Here is an 18192-nt window from a genome sequence, read left to right as displayed (position 1 = left end):
TCATTGTTTTCTATGCACAGATTTGTACATTTCCTGTAATATCCTGTTTGCTTTTTCCTGCCAAGCCCCTGCTCTGTAAATTCTTTCTTTTCTATTTTTCCATGTGCTGCCAACCTGAAGAACTGAAGGTTCATATGATGCCAGTAAAACAATGAAAATAGGAACAGTGAAGAACATTCAGCAAGCAGCTGCTGGAATAATAAAAAGTGCATCAAAATCAATATGCAAAGTCATTACGCTATGAGATAACTCTCAGCGTGCCAGTAATGTAAAGATAAATGTGTATGCAGAACGGCCTTGAATCCAAGTGCTACTCATGAGGATCTGCAGTGTTCTGATGCCACTCCTACAAGTAAGGGTATCAGTGGGCACATCTGTAATTGTAGATTCTCTGATATACTGAGATTTGATCATTTTTCATATTCTGTGAATTGGTTCTTTTGACTGTTAATATCACTAAGATCTTGCCGGGAGATGAGCAAATCTCATGTGACACTATTTGGTCTGACCTGCCAAAATCTTCATGTTTTCCTGAAATGTACTTGTGACCTGCTTCATCGGCGATGTGCATAAAATGTTAAATAAGAGCAGACTGAGATGTACCGCAAGTTAAATGACAGTACATGTTAAGTCAGCGGTATCGCAGTAATAAGTAATTACTGTGGAGCCTCATCTGTACTCTACACAGCAAGATTTTAACAGTGCTACTATATTTATATACTGGAGATGAGAGATTCAAAACTAGAGTATTCAAGAAAAAAAATAACTGTATTGGGCCCCCTTTTGCTCAATTGATTTGTTGACCCATCATTTCAAGGGGTTGTCCCAGAATAGACTTTGGCTGGGGTAGATTAAAGTGGAAAGTAAATGTTTTTTTTTTTTTTTTTTTTTTTAAACTACTGGTGAAAGTAAGTTATACAGATTTGAAAATGACTTCTATTTTAACCTGTGAAGGACCAAGGGCGTACCTGTACACCCTGAGTCTGCTCCCTTTCTATAACGCAGGGCCACGGCATGGCATGTCATAGCAGGTCGGGTCTGGCCTCTAACAATGGCCGGGACCCGTGGCTAATAGAGTGAGCACTGATCGCGGTGCCGCATGCTATTAACACTTTAGACTCAGTGTTTAAAGTTGATCGCTGTGTCTAAAGTGAAACTAAACTACCCCCGACTAGTTCATTGAGCTGTTCGGGGAAGCTGCGGTGAAATCACAGCATCCCAAACAATTGTAGGACACTAGGAGGGTCCCCTTACCTGCCTCCTGGTGTCCGATTGCTGAATGACTGCTCAATGCCTGAGATCCAGGCATGAGCAGACAAGCTATAACATTGCATAATAAAAGTGGGGAAAAAAGTTAATAAAGATCATTTAACCCCTTCCCTAATAAAAGTTTGAATCACCCCACTTTTCCTATTTAAAAAAAAAAAACTGTGTAAATAAAATAAAACATATGTGGTATCGCTGCATGTGTAAATGTCCAAATTATAAAAATATATAATTAATTAATCCGCACGAAAAAAATTCCAAAGTCCAAAATAGTGTATTTTTGGTCACTTTTTATATCATGAAAAAATGTATAAAAAGCGATCAAAAAGTATGATCAATACAAAAATGGTACCGCTAAAAACTTCAGATCACGGCGCAAAAAATGAGCCCTGATACCGACCCATACGCAGAAAAAAAAGTTATAGGGGTCAAATAATGACAATTTTAAACGTATACATTTTCTTGCATGTAGTTAGGATTTTTTCCAGAAGTACGACAAAATCAAACCTATATAAGTAGGGTATCATTTTAACCATATGGACCTACAGAATAAAGATAAGGTGTCATGTTTGCCAAAAAATATACAGCGTAGAAACGGAAGCCCCCAAAAGTTACAAAATGGGTTTTTTTCTTCAATTTTGTCGCACAATGATTTTTTTTTACCGTTGCTTCGTAGATTTCTGGGTGAAATGACTGATGTCATTACAAAGTAGAATTGGTGGCGCAAAAGATAAGCAATCATATGGATTTTTAGGTGCAAAATTGAAAGAGTTATGAAGGTAAGGAGGAAAAAATTAAAGTGCAAAAACTGAAAAAACCCTGGTCCTTAAAGGGGTATTCCAGGAAAAAAAAAATGTATATATATCAACTGGCCCCAGAAAGTTAAACATATTTGTAAATTACTTCTATTAAAAAATCTTAATCCTTTCAGTACTTATGAGCTTCTGAAATTAAGGTTGTTCTTTTCTGTCTAAGTGCTCTCTGATGACACGTGTCTCGGGAACCGCCCAGTTTAGAAGCAAATCCCCATAGCAAACCTCTTCTAAACTGGGCGTTTCCTGAGGCAGGTGTCATCAGAGAGGACTTAGACAGAAAAGAACAACCTTAACTTCAAAAGCTTATAAGTACTGAAAGGATTAAGATTTTTTACTAGAAGTAATTTACAAATCTGTTTAACTTTCTGGAGGCAGTTGATATATATATAAAAAAGTTTTTTCCCGGAATACCCCTTTAAGGGGTTAAAATCTTAATCCTTCCAGTACTTATCAGCTGCTGTATACTACAGAGGAAGTTTTGTAGTTCTTTCCAGACTGACCACAGTGCTCTTTGCTGCCACCTCTGTCTGTGTCAGGAATTTTCCAGAGCAGCAACAAATCTCCATAGCAAACTTCTGCTCTTGACAGAACTTGACACGGACAGAACTACACAACATCCTTTGGAGCATACAGCAGCTGATAAGTACTAGAAGGATTAAGATTTTTAAATAGAAGAATTTACAAATCTGTTTTTGTTTTCTGTCACCAGTTGACTTGAAAAAAAAATTTTCCACCGGAGTACCACTTATACTCGTTAAGGACAAATCATAACCTGACCCCGCATCATAGCAGGATGATCCCCACAGCTATCCGCCGCCGGGACCCGTGGCTAATACCAGACATCACCAATACCACTACGGTGAAACCGCGGTGTCCCGATCAGCTTAGAGGATGACGGGAGGGCCCTTGCCTGCCTCCTCGCTGTCTGATTGTTGGTCTGATGCTCCATCCAGGCTCTGCAGGCTGGAGCAGCAGAGAACACATAACACTGATCAATGCTATGCTATGGCATAGCAGTGAACAGTGTATGCAATCAGAAGATTGCATGTAAAAGTCCCCTATTGGGACTATAAAATTGGGACTTGGGGACGGAGGGTTTATCCATCTTTGCACTTTCATTTTTTCCTCCTTTTAAAAATCACAACCCTTTCAATTTTGCACCTACAGACCCATATGATGGCTTCTTTTTTGCGCCACCAATTCTACTCTGTAATGACATTGGTCATTTTACGTAAAAAATCTAAGGCAAGAAAAAAAAAATCATTGTGCGTCAAAATTGAAGAAAAAAAAGCATTTTGTAACTTTTGGGGGCTTTTGTTTCTACGCAGTGCATTTTTCTGTAAAAATGACACCTTATCTTTGTTCTGTAGGTCCATATGATTGAAATGATACCCTACTTACCTACTTATATATTTTAGATTTTGTCTTACTTCTGAAAAAGAATCATGACTACATGCACGGAAATGAATACGATTAAAATTGTCCTCTTCTAAATCCCTTTATTTTTCCGCGTACGGGGTAGTATGAGAGCTCATTTTTTGCACTGTGATCTGACATTATTATCGGTAGCATTTTTTTTTTGATCAGACTTTTTGATCTGACTTTTATACCATAAAAATGTTATTCACATTTTGTTATGGTATAAAAAGGGATCAAAATTACACTTCTTTGGAATTTTTTTTGTGCATACGCCATTGACAGTGCAATTTAAATAATGATGTATTTTTATAGTTCGGACATTTACACAAGCGGCGATACCACATATGTTTATTTTTATTTACACAGTTTTTATTTTTTATGGGAAAAGGGGGTGAGTCAAACTTTTATTTGGGAAGGGGTTAAATAATCTTTATTAACGTTATAGAAAGGGAGGGGGTGCAGGGTGTACAGGTACGCCCTTCATCCCCAAGAGGTTAATAAAAGTTAACAAAAATTTACATAAACATATGTGGTATTACCGTGAGCCTTAATTCCCTATATTTAAAAATGAATGTAAATCAAACTGCAAGGACAATGGTGTACATGCAATAATCAATACCAAAGTCCAAAATTGCATGTTTTTGGTACTTTGTATACCCTAAACAAATGTATAAAAAGCGATCAAATGTCCCATCAGAACAAAAATGGTACTGAAAAAAACTTCAGATCAATTTTAGACATACAAATTTTGGTGTATTTAGTTAAAAAAAATTTAAGTAGTAAAATAAAATACAACCTATATAAATTAGGTATCCTTGTAACTGTATGGACCTACAGAATAAAGATATGTGTCATTTTTATTGAAAAGTGCACTGCGTAGAATCGGAAGGAAATTTGAAATTGTTTTTAAAACTTTGCCCCACAAATATATATATATATATATATATATATATATATATATATATATATTTTTTTTTTTTATTATTTCACCATAGATTTTGTGGTGAAATGATTGATGGTATTACAAAGTAAAATTGGTGGTGCTAAAAAACAAGCCCTCATATGGGTCTATAGGTGGAAAATTGAAAGTGTTATGATTTTTAAAAGGGGAGGAGGAAAAAAACGAAAGTGTAAAAATGAAAAAAAAAAATTCATCCTTAAAAAGAAAGTCATACTCACCTACCTGATGCCCATGCAGCTCCTATTTTCATGGTCCCTACTTGTCACTGCAGCTTCCTGGTTCCAGCTGCCAGTGACTGACTGAAGTAAGACACTAATGTGACCAAGGACTACACATTACAGGAACAAGGAAGCAGCAATAAGCAGGGACCAGGAGATGTCGTAACAATAGCTGTTGACATGGTAATTTTGTATATCCAGAGTTAAACATATTTCACTATATAAATACAACATGGTCTCTGTGTAATACCACCTACCCCCAGAGAGAGAGATACAGATACATTATCTCTCCAAAAATAGTCTTGTCTACATTGAGTTCCAGATTTGCCCATTGCATAGCTGTTGGAGACATAGGGGATAATAAATAATTTTAATAAATAAATAATTAATGAATAATTAATTAACAAACCACCAGAAAAAAATGTATAAACTCATAACTCCATAACCTAAATATAAAAACCCACAATCAAGCATAAACTGTCCACCCAGACCATTCTGGGTGACACCCCCAATATAGATTAAATTAAGATAAAAAATGAGTTGTCCTCCCATATGGGCGACACCCCTCAAAAAACAGACCGTGACAAGGGAGGGAGGGAGGGTGCCTCATCTTTCTTCCCCAGACTGATCCAGACTGCTGAGATGGCCAGGCTTATATCCACCTCGATATTCCCGCCAATCAGCATCCGGTCCAATCTGCCCAGCAACAGCCAGCCCTGTAAGAAAACTCAGCACCACAGTTAGAAACAACCTTAATATTAACCTTTTAAACACCAGTATAACTTTTCAACTATACTCAATACATAACAATATACTCCACATAGAAGAAGCAGGGCAGGAAGGGGAGTACATCCCATGTGGCCCCTCTGTTACCCTCCTTGGCCCTATACCTAGACTGATGAAGGGCCTGATGGGGTACATGGGGAGTACCACGACACTGTAGGGGATATCGGTAGACAAGTATGACTTGTTTGATAAACTCAAACCCTGACTCAATCCTTAAATGGGCACTGTCATTAACTTTTTTTTACTGATGTACTACAACATATTTCTAATATACTTTAATAATTTTTTTTGTAATTAAAATACTTTATTTTAATGTTGAAATGCGGCCACTAGGGGTCTCCCTCCTAGTGGCTGGCTGCAGCCTGCTGTGACATCAAAGATGAATTTTGACCTGTCCCAGCCGGGCATCCGTCCGAATTCAGTCAGGCTGCGCTCGCTCCCTGCCTGTCAATCAGACAGGCGGAATGAGCGCTTTGAACTATGAGGATGCTCTAGGCCTTGCACGCCAGCCCGGCTCTCGGTGTGAGATACAATTTCATCCTGCACTTTAGTCTTTTTTGGGCGGGAGGGGGGGAACGGGTTGCGCAGCTGGGTTCGGGGGAGCAGGATGTGCGGCAGGGTGCCTCCAGTTGTTTCCCCACTACAACTCCCAGCACACCCTGACAGCCAATAGATGTCAGGGCAAGCTGGGAGTTGTAGTGGTGAAACAGCTGGAGGTACACTGTATAGGTGAACTAAGGGCGGAAGTCAACTGCCCCAGCAGGCATCAATGACTCGTGCCTGCTGGGGTAGTCTGCCTGGTAAGTGAGCACACTACCAGGCAGACAAAAGGCATTTTTAATATAGTAAAAAAAAAAAAAAAATTCAAGGCAGGGAGGGGATTAGGGATAGATGGGCAATAGGCAGGGACAGAAAAAAAAAGGATGGTGGGAGCTACTCTTAAACTCTTGACTCAATTCTTTCAATGAATCAGAGTTGTTGTTGCGACACAAGGGGACCTACACAATATTCAGATTTTGTTATGGTTGATTATATATTAAAGTCTCTCTATGGGTGCTCTATAATGGCACTGTAACCATGCTATGGCCATTTGCAAAATGCTTTGAGAGCATGTCTTGGGGAGGATTAAAAGCACTTGTTTTGGGGAGGATTAGAAGCAAAAAACACCTATAAATGCCATTTTTGCTCAGTATATAGGCACCATATACAGAGATTTATAGTCCATGCATAACTAACTTAAATTTTTATATAAAACTGCAGTTAATAAAATTTGTTATTTTGTTTTATGTGAGATTAGACATCCTTTTTCTCTTCACATACAAATGGCAAGTTTATCAGCATCAGAGCTCAAGTCCTCCCTACAAGAATAGTACTCCTTAGACCTTCCATTGTGACAAGTTCAGTTGTGAACACTGAGACCAACATAATAAAGATGAAGAACAAAGAAAGTGTTGCAGTTAAGTGGAGGTTTGGGAGAAGTACAACTTCTCCAGGTCAGACATTTCAAAGATAACAATACAAAGGAAGTTTGTAAGAACGGGACCTATTACCAAAGTGTGTCTGATGTAAGAGGAATCATTCCACTGTCCAGCTGAAGGTTACTATATGGGATGTCAATTAACTGGCTTTCTCTGCACATGATATGACAAATAAGACAGTGAGCAACAAGTAGGGCTCACACTTTTAAGGCTAACTATAGTATAAGGCCAAAAATGGAGGCAACCTAAAGTGTGGGGCCACTAGTGGGGGCCAACTACTGTTTGGGGCCAATAATGGGGGCTAACTACCATGTCAGACACTTAATTTGAGTTAACTCCTATGTAGGGCCACTAATGTGAGATAACTACTATGTGGGGACACAGTTAATCCATTGATGTATATACTTTATATGTCAATATTGCCGTATAAAACTTTAAGTAAGCAGTGTACATGTACATGTTTTACAGCGACTATTTAAAGGGGTACTCCGGCGCTTAGACATCTTATCCCCTAGGGGATAAGATGCCTGATCGCGGGGGTCCCACCGCTGGGGACCCCCGTGATCTTGCACGCAGCACCCCAGTTAAAATGAGTCTCCAGAGCATGTTCGCTCCGAGTCTGATTACCGGCGACCATGGGGCAGGCAGCGTGTGATGTCACACCTCCACCCCCGTGTGACGTCACGCTCTGCCCCTCAATGCAAGAGTTTTGCCAACTCTTGCTAAACTACTTCATATTAAGACCGGTGTGTAGTCTAGATACAATTTTTCCATCGTTTCCATCCCTAGGACCACCTATAGACTGGCGTCTACTATGCCTAATGGCCTCTCTAGAAATATGCTAGTGTACGTTTTACAGCTACAATTATGGAACCCTATAAATAGCAAACCAGAAAGCTGCATGATTTTTACCCATCGATATTGCATTTGTTTCATGCATCAAGTTAGAATGGTTCAGTGAACAATGAATGAAAAGACAACTGGGGGTAAGTGCAACTGTGATTTAAGGTGTAAGATGAACAAATTGCAGACGTCCTAATGTGTAAAGAAATACATTTAAGCCTGAAATATAATGATTGGTTTTCTACAGCATTGCTTTTAATCCCTACGACCCCTGGCTAGTGTCTGTTGCATCAAGGGAAGATATAGAGGGACATAGTCTATCAAGTTTTACGGCTCATGCACACAGTCACATTATGGCTCTCTGCATAAGTTTATGGCTTATATACATGGCCATGACACATGAGTTTGGGCAGTTAATTGAACAAGACATGAAATGTGGGCAAATCGACAATGGTCATGTCAAGGTATAATGGGCTATTGGATGTTCCAGCAAAGCAATAGTATTTGCAGGGAAAGGTCTAATATTGGTGAGTTAAAATTATACATGCACACTTTGTAATTCTGGAATCCTTTATAAGAAGATAGAGATAAATAATACAGAGAGGGACATAGAGCATTTCATATATCTTCACATTGCTGCTCATGAATTGAATAGCTCTGCTGGTAAATTAAGCTGGTTGGAAAAGGTCCAGCGAGGCTCTAAGCACACTTACTCATTTCCTGTCGATTCCTGGAATCATTCTAATTCCACAAAATTAAAAGACTTCATTTCCCAGGCTAGAATTGTGGCCAACTTGCCATTAAGCAACACTGTTTTGTTTTTGAAGGTTTATTTTATTCTTTTTTTTTTCCCTCTAAAAAGCAACAACATATAGAAGGTGGTCTTCACTAAAGGTGACCTTAAGGTCCAGCAATGATTCTTCATATACCACCAATATGAAGCTGTATATGCAGTATGTTTTCATTTTTATGTTGGTCATTTTCCATATTATTATATACAGAGCTAGTGTAGTATAGTGTTGCTCGCGAATATTCGCAATTCGAATTTTATTCGCGAATATCGCATATTCGTGAATTCGCGAATATTCGCGAATATAGCGCTATATATTCGTAATTACAAATATTGTTATTTTTTATTTATTTATTTATTTTTTTCACAGTACACATCACAGTGATCATCCCTCTCTGCTTCCAGCTTATGTGGTGTAAGAAAGCTCTAATACTACTGTGTGAGACTGGCGTGCGAATTTTCGCCTATGCTAATTATTGTATATGCTAATTTTCTCATATGTTAATTTTCGCACATGCGGATATTCGCATATGCGAAAATAAAACGAGAATATTACGAATATGCGAATATTTGCGAATATGACGAATATTCTTCCATATATTCGCGAATATTCGCAAATTTGAATATGGCCTATGCCGCTCAACACTAGTGTAGTACAGTCCGGATTGTTCCATTTCACTTAATTAAAGTTGAAATTTCACATTTAATGTACAGCTACAATGGATCATCATGGTCATTAGAGATGAACAAAGTTACAGTAATTCGATTCGTCACGAACTTCGAGGCTCGGCAGTTCTAGGAGAGAGTCTCCTAGGACTGTATCCACCTTTTCCAGCCCACCGGAGCACCTGAAAGCTGAACTCATTTATGCAGGCTAAAGTCAGCAAACGCCGAGCTGAGTAGTTTGTGACGAATCAAATTACTGTAACTTCACTCATTTCTAATGGTCATCAGTTGTGCACACTGGATATAGGCCTATGAGGTTGAAACATTTTCATAAAACACAGAGATCTCATGTGAGTCCTCAGAGTGCCCAGACTCTATAGAGGGTACAAATGCCCCATGGAATTGACAATGATAAGGTCAAGAAATTTTGGAGGCTGTCTGAATAGCCTCATCTGAGCTTGTCCTAATTAAAGTTGACATTTCAAATCTGAATTGCAGCTAATACGATGAATCATGGCCATCAGTTGTTCATCCTGGATATATGCCTATGATGTTAAAACATTTCCAGATTTTATTTATTCATATATATATATATTGTCCTTCAAAGATTGCATATATATATATATATATATATATATATATATATTTATTTATACAATTATTCCCCATTACAGTGAACAAATATGTGGGAATATCTTTACTTACAGACCAAATATTTTGTTGATATGTTTTGAATTTGAAAACACCCTCTTCTATTTGGACATCCAGTAGTTTATTAATTGATCTGTATAACATTTTTTAGTTTGAAGACGACCCCTCTATATGACCCCCCAAAAAGTGGCTAGACGTCTGGTAGACCCAGGCCTACCTTGTATAAAACAGATGGCTATTTATTTGAATCCATGGTTCATACTTTTAGCCATTTAGGAGTAATTCATCTGATTGCTAATATTGTAATTCCTTCTTCAGCACAATGGAGGCGGATGCTGCTGTATGTGCTTTCTACCACCCATTCCAGCTGATATTACCACTTTCATCCCGTTAGTGGCAGATCCAGGGGAAATCGAGGAAATTGCCCCTCCGAGATTGCTGTACCTCCTGTACTATAGCATGGTGGAGCGGGTGCTGTCAGCTCCCGCTCCACATTTCCATCACCTTTCTCACACGCTGCTCCATTCTTGCACTGCAGGCAGGCGTGATGACGTCACATCATCGCACCGGCGCCCAGAGATCAAGTTCCTGCAGCTCACACTCTGCAAAAATGGAGCAGCGTGTGAGAAGGGTGTCAGCTAGAGAGAGCTGCTTGGGCACTGTATGGTACAGGGTAATTATTAAAGCTTAAACTGGGGGGGGGGCGAGACAATGCACAGAAAAGTGTACATTATAAGTCAGGGGCACATGTCAATGGGTGCATTTTATGTGAGGAGCACATGACAGGGGGGCCCTGTCATGTTTCCCCCCACATATAATGCCCAACTGACATTTGCCCCTCACTTATAATACCCCCTGTAATGTGCCCCTTACATATATTATATTAACAGGGAATTAGATAATTAGTCTAATAACAGAGCATTATACTGTATGTCCTATGCCCCTCACATATAATACCCCCTGTAATGTGCCCCTTACATATAATATATTAACAGGGAATTAGATAATTAGTCTAATAACAGAGCATTATACTGTATGTCCTATGCCCCTCACATATAATGCCCCATGTCCTGTGCCCCTCACATATAATTCCCCCTGAGAGGGCAGGACAGGGGGCATTATATGTGAGGGGAATATGATGGGGGCATTATATGCAAGGAGCACAGGACAGAGGGCATTATTATTATGTGGGGGAACAGGACGGGTCATAATTATTATATGTAGGGGCACAGGAGCATTATTGTTACATATGAGGGGCACAGAGTGTTTTGCATTCCAGAGGTATAGTGTATATTATAAGGATATATTCAGAGGGTTCAGTGTGTAGTAGTATTATATTCAGAGGGTACGGTGTGTGGCGGTTTTACATTCAGAGGGTACAGTGTGTTGTAGTATGTGTGTACAGTGTGTCAGAATTATATTCAGAGGGTGAGTGCCAGTGTTATATTCACAGAATACAGTGTCTGGCAGTATTATATTCAAAGGATACGGTGTTTGGCAGTATTATAATAATTACTGTTTTCATGTAGAGGATCAGAATCCGCTGACATAGTGAGTAGCCATCTCAGCGTCAAGTTCTGCAGAAAGAACATTTAGCTGTACCCGGAGGTATGTACATCTAAATTAGATAAGGTAAGACTATTGAGAAGACGTCACCTGTAGTCACTGATATCATTGTGTATGCTGTCTGACTGTCCCATCAGAGCTGGAGTTCCTGATATCATTGTGCATGCTGCCTGACTGTCCCATCAGAGCTGGAGTCACTTGTAAGTTTTGCAGTAATGATGGGTGAAACAACAACTCCCAGCATAACCTTACCACATACTCAAGGTCATATTGGAAGCTGTAGTTTTAAATGGTAAAAACTTCTTGAGCACTTTTCCATTCTGTGGAAAATGGTATATTTGATTATTATACTGGAAATAATTTTCTGCAACATGCTACACCACGGACATCACAACATGCTAAAAAATCAGGGCCTATATCCCTTAATGTTATGTTTTTGCAAATATTCATCCAGTTGCTGTTTAAATGTCTGTGCAGGCAGAGGATTCCACATCATTATTGTTCTTAGTGTAAAAAAAAAAAACCTTTCCTTTGCCTTAGACAAAATATCCTTTCTTTCAGTCTAAATTTGTGCTTAAAATGTCTCATGATCTTTGTAATATTGATATATCTGTTTAAACATATCCTATCTGTTTGTAATGTAAGGCCATGTTCACACTATGGAATGTCTGCACGGTGTCTGCAGAAAGAATGAACGTGTTCATTCTTTCTGCGGATACAAAAAATGGAATTTCTGTTCTGGAAACATCTGGCATGGATATTCTGCAGAGCAGCAGAATCCTGTTGAATTCAACGAGCTCTGCTGCAGCGGATTTTCCATGCCGAATTCCACATTGGAAATTCTGCTGTGTGAATATGGCCCATGAGTCTTAAACAAAGTTAGGACTGTATAATACATTTAATAATATTGTAAGTTCCTTAACCCCTTAATGACGCAGGACGTAAATGTAATTCCTTGTGCGGTGGTACTTAACGCACCAGGACGTACATTTACGTCCTATACATGACCGCGATCATCGGAGCGACGCTCTGGTCAGGTGCGGCAGGTCCCGGCTGCTGATAATGGCCGACATCTGCGATCACGCAGATGTTCACCATTAACCCCTCAGATGTCGTGATCAATACAGATCACGGCATCTGCAGCGTTGCGGTCACTAAAATGGATGATCGGAACGCCCACAGCGCTGCCGCAGAGATCTGATCATCCAGAACGGCAGACGGAGGTCCCCTCACCTGTCTCTGCTGCCTTCTCCGGGTCTTCTGCTCTGGTCTGAGATCGAGCAGACCAGAGCAGAAGATGACTGACAACACTGATCAATGCTATGCCCTATGCATAGCACTGAACAGTATTAGCAATTAATGTTGAGCAGCATAGGCCATATTCGAATTTGTGATATTTCGCGAATATATGGACGAATATTCGTCATACATTCACTAAATTCACATATTCGTAATATTCGCGTTTTATTTTCGCATTTCGCATTTCGTATGCGAAAATCTGCATATGCGAAAATTAGCATATACAAAAAGTTGCATATGCGAAAATTCGTATATGCGAAAATTTGCACACCAGTCTCACACAGTAGTATTAGAGCCTTCTTTAGACCACACAAGCTGGAAGCAGAGAGGGATGATCACTGTGATGTGTACTGTAAAAAAAAAAAAAAAAACGAATATTCTTAATTTCAAATATATAGTGCTATATTCGCAAGTAATCGTGAATTTGTGAATATGTGATATTCGCGAATAAAATTTGCATTACGGATATTCACTAGAGATGAGCGAACTTACAGTAAATTTGATTCGTCACGAACTTCTCGGCTCGGCAGTTGATGTCTTATCCTGCATAAATTAGTTAAGCTTTCAGGTGCTCCCATGGGCTGGAAAAGGTGGATACAGTCCTAGGAGACTCTTTCCTAGGACTGTATCCACCTTTTCCAACCCACCGGAGCACCTGAAAGCTGAACTAATTTATGCAGAATAAGGCATCAACTGCCGAGCCGAGAAGTTTGTGACGAATCGAATTTCCTGTAAGTTCGCTCATCTCTAATATTCACGAACAACACTACTAATAAAGTGTAACATTAGTATATGGTGATACACAATCAGTGACATAAACAAGCAGAGCAATTTAACCCAAATTAGTCTGGAGAATAAACATGGTCAGATCCTCAGTAATCCCTGGGCCCAAATCTTATTGCTTTGCAGATTTTCACTGTGATTTTACTATAGTCAATGTCATTTTATTGTATTGTCCTTGTAAAGGAGTGGCTGCAGCCATCTTGGTTGTGAACTCCAACCATCTGTCCAGGGCTCATATTAATAATAGCAGAGTAAAGCTGGATCCTCCATGAGAATATTTTGTAGCCTACACCCAAGTGGGGTGACTCTGTTTAGTGTAGGTTCCCATCATATACTAGATCTGATCGTCAGCACACTGCAAGTGCATATATGACATATCTGAAGATCGGGGACGTGAATTATTGGATCAGAATATCTGCTGTGGACTGAAAGTGTATGACTATAGTATATAGAGCAGTAACACAGTTCAAAATAATTTATATATCCAATATTAACATATGTCTTAGCGTTTAAAGGTGCTATCGTATTCTCCATGGGGGAGATTTATCAAATCTGTCCAGTGGAAAAGTTGCTGAGTTGCTCATAGCAACCAATCAGATCGCTTCTTTCATTCTTCAGAGGCCTTTTTAAAAAAATGAAAGAAGCGATCTGATTGGTTGCTATGGGCAACTCAGCAACTTTTCCTCTAGACAGGTTTTGATGAATCTCCCCTTATATGTTTACATAAAAAAATATAAACCATCCTACAGAAAAAAGAATTCTGGAGTTCCATGGAGTTAAAAATGCAAACAAATGTAATACTTTTATTGTTAAAATAAAAAAAAATTGGAGCCAACCTAATGATACCAACCCAGAGAATAGTCATGTTATTTAAATTGCCAGTTGAGACTCCCGCATTCTCTTCCAAAAAATGTAGTAACATTTAATTAATAAATGATAATTACCTAAAATAACAACCTAATATATATATATATATATATATATATATATATATATATATATATATATATATATCCCAACACAAAAGGTTTTTACAGCACTACTTAGCTTCTAAAGAAAGACAGTCGGGTGCCAGCTCCCAAAGAACTTGATCAGAGCTCCATAGTTAGTCCATCAAAAAATGGTGCAGCACTCCATATGAAAATCCAAGGTGCAAAAAGCAGCAGCTTATCGGCGTATAACACGCAGGTAGACTTTAGGCTAAAAATTTTAGCCTAAAAAATGCGTGTTATACACCGATAAATACGGTGTGTGTGTATATATATATATATATATATATATATATATATATATATCTATCTATCTATCTATCTATCTATCTATCTATCTATCTATCTATCTATCTATATATATATATATATATATATATAACCTTGTATGGAAAAGGGGAATATGTTACACTGCTACTTGGTGATGTCTCAGGCAGCTGACAGTGTCTATTATGACATCACCGAGCTTCATACAAGGAATCATTGGTCAGGAGCTGTAGATCTCTTTGAGAGAGAAGTGATAGGAGAGAGAGCATTGCTCATTACTTTTTCGTGTGTTTTGTGCATTTTGAAAATGATTTTCCAATTATTTTTCATTGTGTGTTGGATGTGTGCGGTTAGTAGCCGTCCTCTGCCTCCAGTTGAGGAAAATACCATCATCCCTAATTCTGGACTTGATGTGCCCACAGACAGTGCCAAGGACCAGGGACTCGTGAGTAAGTATCCTCCTCTATGTGTATAGTAGGAAATAAGATAAATACCTGTTTTAATAACATGATTTTGTGTTTTTTTAGGAATCCGGAGATCAATATCTTCGCAAATTCAAGAACTAAGCGACCGCTTCCAGTATATACCACGAAGCGTTATTATCGGCACTCCGTTCTTGATGCTGTTCCTGGCCCTGCTTTGCTGCTATAGGTATGTAATATTTCACATTAAATAAATACAGTTCACTCCCTCTCTCTATATCTAGTATAATAATAACATTGTGTTTTTTACAGCATCTGCCTGGATCCTCCAGAGACCTGAGGAACCATCCACCTACTGAATGATCCCCCGGACATGACCTCGGCTGAGTTTTATTGACTATGATTCCCACCCGATCACATGATTGGGCTTCATTCTGACTGATCTCCCGGTGACGACCCCTGGCTACGTTCCTGAATTCTTTTAATAAAGAATTTTTTAGACCAATCAAATGGTTGTATTGATGTTTCTGCCTATTATGGCCTTCCTCAAAAAGTTCTATAACATATGTAGTAAAAACAATGATGAACGCACCTCTTCCATCCACAATGAATAATGTCACACACAGATTTGCGTATGGTTTCAACCTATTAGGCCTCTACCTATGAGCCAGAAAGAAGAATCCTTCACAAAGTCCTTATTCTGGTAGACTCAGGCTATCCACGTGTTTAGAGATGAGCAAATCAAAGCTGACGAATCCGAATTTGTTACGAATTTCATGAAAAATTTGATTTGCAACGAATGCGAATATCGCCGTGATTCTATCACGCAAATCGCTTCTTTAACCCCTTCCCGACCTATGACATACCTGTACGTCATGGGTGGCAAGGTGTTCCCGACCCATGACATACAGGTACGTCATGAACATTACTGCCGCTACTCGCGGCATCCCACAGCGCCCGGAAAGATGGTGGCTATCACTGATAGCCAGCCATCTTACCATGCGACCACGGGGGGTTTCATCCCCCACCCCCTCCAGCGATCGCTGCTATCAGCTAGTCAAATCTGAGTAGCTGATAGCAGCGTTTCGCTATGAAAATACTTAGCAGCGCGGTGTGTGAGTTCCGATCACGGGGATCGGGACACACACCGCTCTGCTAAGTGTCCCTGATCCGTCCCCCGGCGTCACTTACCAGTCCGAGCGGTGTCCCGAGCGGTCCCGGCGGTCCCGGCGTCCTCCATGCGGTCCCGGCGGCGCTGCGTCCCGGAGGTGAGTTTGCAGCAGCAGTGCGGCATCTTCATTGGCAGCAGTGAGATCGCCGTAAAGCGATCTCACTGCTGCCTCTGAGAGTTTCAAAACTGCAACTCCCAGCATGCCCAGACAGCCTTTGGCTTTCTGGGCATGCTGGGAGTTGTAGTTTTGCAACATCTGGAGGTCCTCAGTTTGGAGACCACTGTATAATGGTCTCCAATCTGTGCTCTTCCAGATGTTGCAAAACTACAAATCTCAGCATGCTCAGTCTGTCCAGGCATGCTGGGAGTTGTAGTTCTCTAACATCTGGAAGAGCACAGATTGGAGACCATTATACAGTGGTCTCCAAACTGTGGACCTCCAGATGTTGCAAAACTACAATTCCCAGCATGCCCAGACTGCCCAAGCATGCTGGAAGTTGTAGTTCGGCAACATCTGATCCTTCAGATATTGCCGAACTACAACTTCCAGCATGCCTGGGCAGTCTGGGCATGCTGGGAGTTGTAGTTTTGCAACAACTGGAGGCACACTAGTTGGGAAACATTGTCCATTTCCTACCTCAGTGCCTCCAGCTGTTGCAATTGTTGCAAAACTATAACTCCCAGCATGCACTGACAGACCATGCATGCTGGGAGTTGTAGTTTTGCAACAGCTGGAGGAACACTGGTTTGGAAACACTAAGTTTGGTTGCAAAACACTTGAAAGTTTATTACTTAGCTTAGTGTTTCCAAACCAGTGTTCCTCCAGCTGTTGCAAAACTACAACTCCCAGCATGCACAGACAGCCAAAGGGCATGCTTGGAGTTTGCAACAGCTGGATGTTTGCCCCCTCCCTCCAATGTGAATGTACAGGGTACACTCACATGGGCGGAGGTTTACAGTGAGTGCTGCAAGTTTGAGATGGCGCAAATTTTGCGCTGCAGCTCAAACTTCCAGCGGCAAACTTGCTGTGAACCTCTGCCCATGTGACTGTACCCTAAAAACACTACACTACACTTACACTAACCTAAAATAAAAAGTAAAAAACACTACATATACACATACCCCTACACAGCCCCCCTCCCCCCAAAAAATGAAAAACGTCTGGTACGCTACTGTTTCCAAAACGGAGCCTCCAGCTGTTGCAAAATAATAACTCCCAGTATTGCCGGACAGCCATTGACTGTCCAGGCATGCTGGGAGTTTTGCAACAGCTGGAGGCACCCTGTTTGGGAATCATTGGCATAGAATACCCCTATGTCCACCCCTATGCAAATCCCTAATTCAGGCCTCAAATGCGCATGGCGCTCTCTCACTTTGGAGCCCTGTCGTATTTCAGGGCAACCGTTTTGGGACACATATGGGGTATCGCCGTACTCGGGAGAAATTGCCTTACAAATTTTGGGGGGCTTTTTCTTATGAAAAGGTGAAGTTGGGGTCTACAAAAGCATGTTAGTGTAAAAAAATACATTTTTTACACTGACATGCTGGTGTTGCCCTATACTTTTCATTTTCACAAGAGGTAAAAGGGAAAAAAGACCCTCTAAATTTGTAACGCAATTTCTCGTGAGTATGGAGATACCCCATATGTGGGCGCAAAGTGCTCTGGGGGCGCACAACAAGGCTCAGAAGGCTCAGAAGCCACAGGGGTGGCTGATTGTTACAGCAGTTCTGACAAACGCAAAACAATAAATATCCATATGTGACCCCATTTTGGAACCTACACCTCTCACGGAATGTAATAA

Source organism: Hyla sarda, chromosome 1, assembly GCF_029499605.1.
Source record: "Hyla sarda isolate aHylSar1 chromosome 1, aHylSar1.hap1, whole genome shotgun sequence".
NCBI lineage: Eukaryota > Metazoa > Chordata > Amphibia > Anura > Hylidae > Hyla > Hyla sarda.
The sequence above is the reverse complement of the archived record's forward strand: the minus strand, read 5'-3'. Positions refer to the sequence as shown.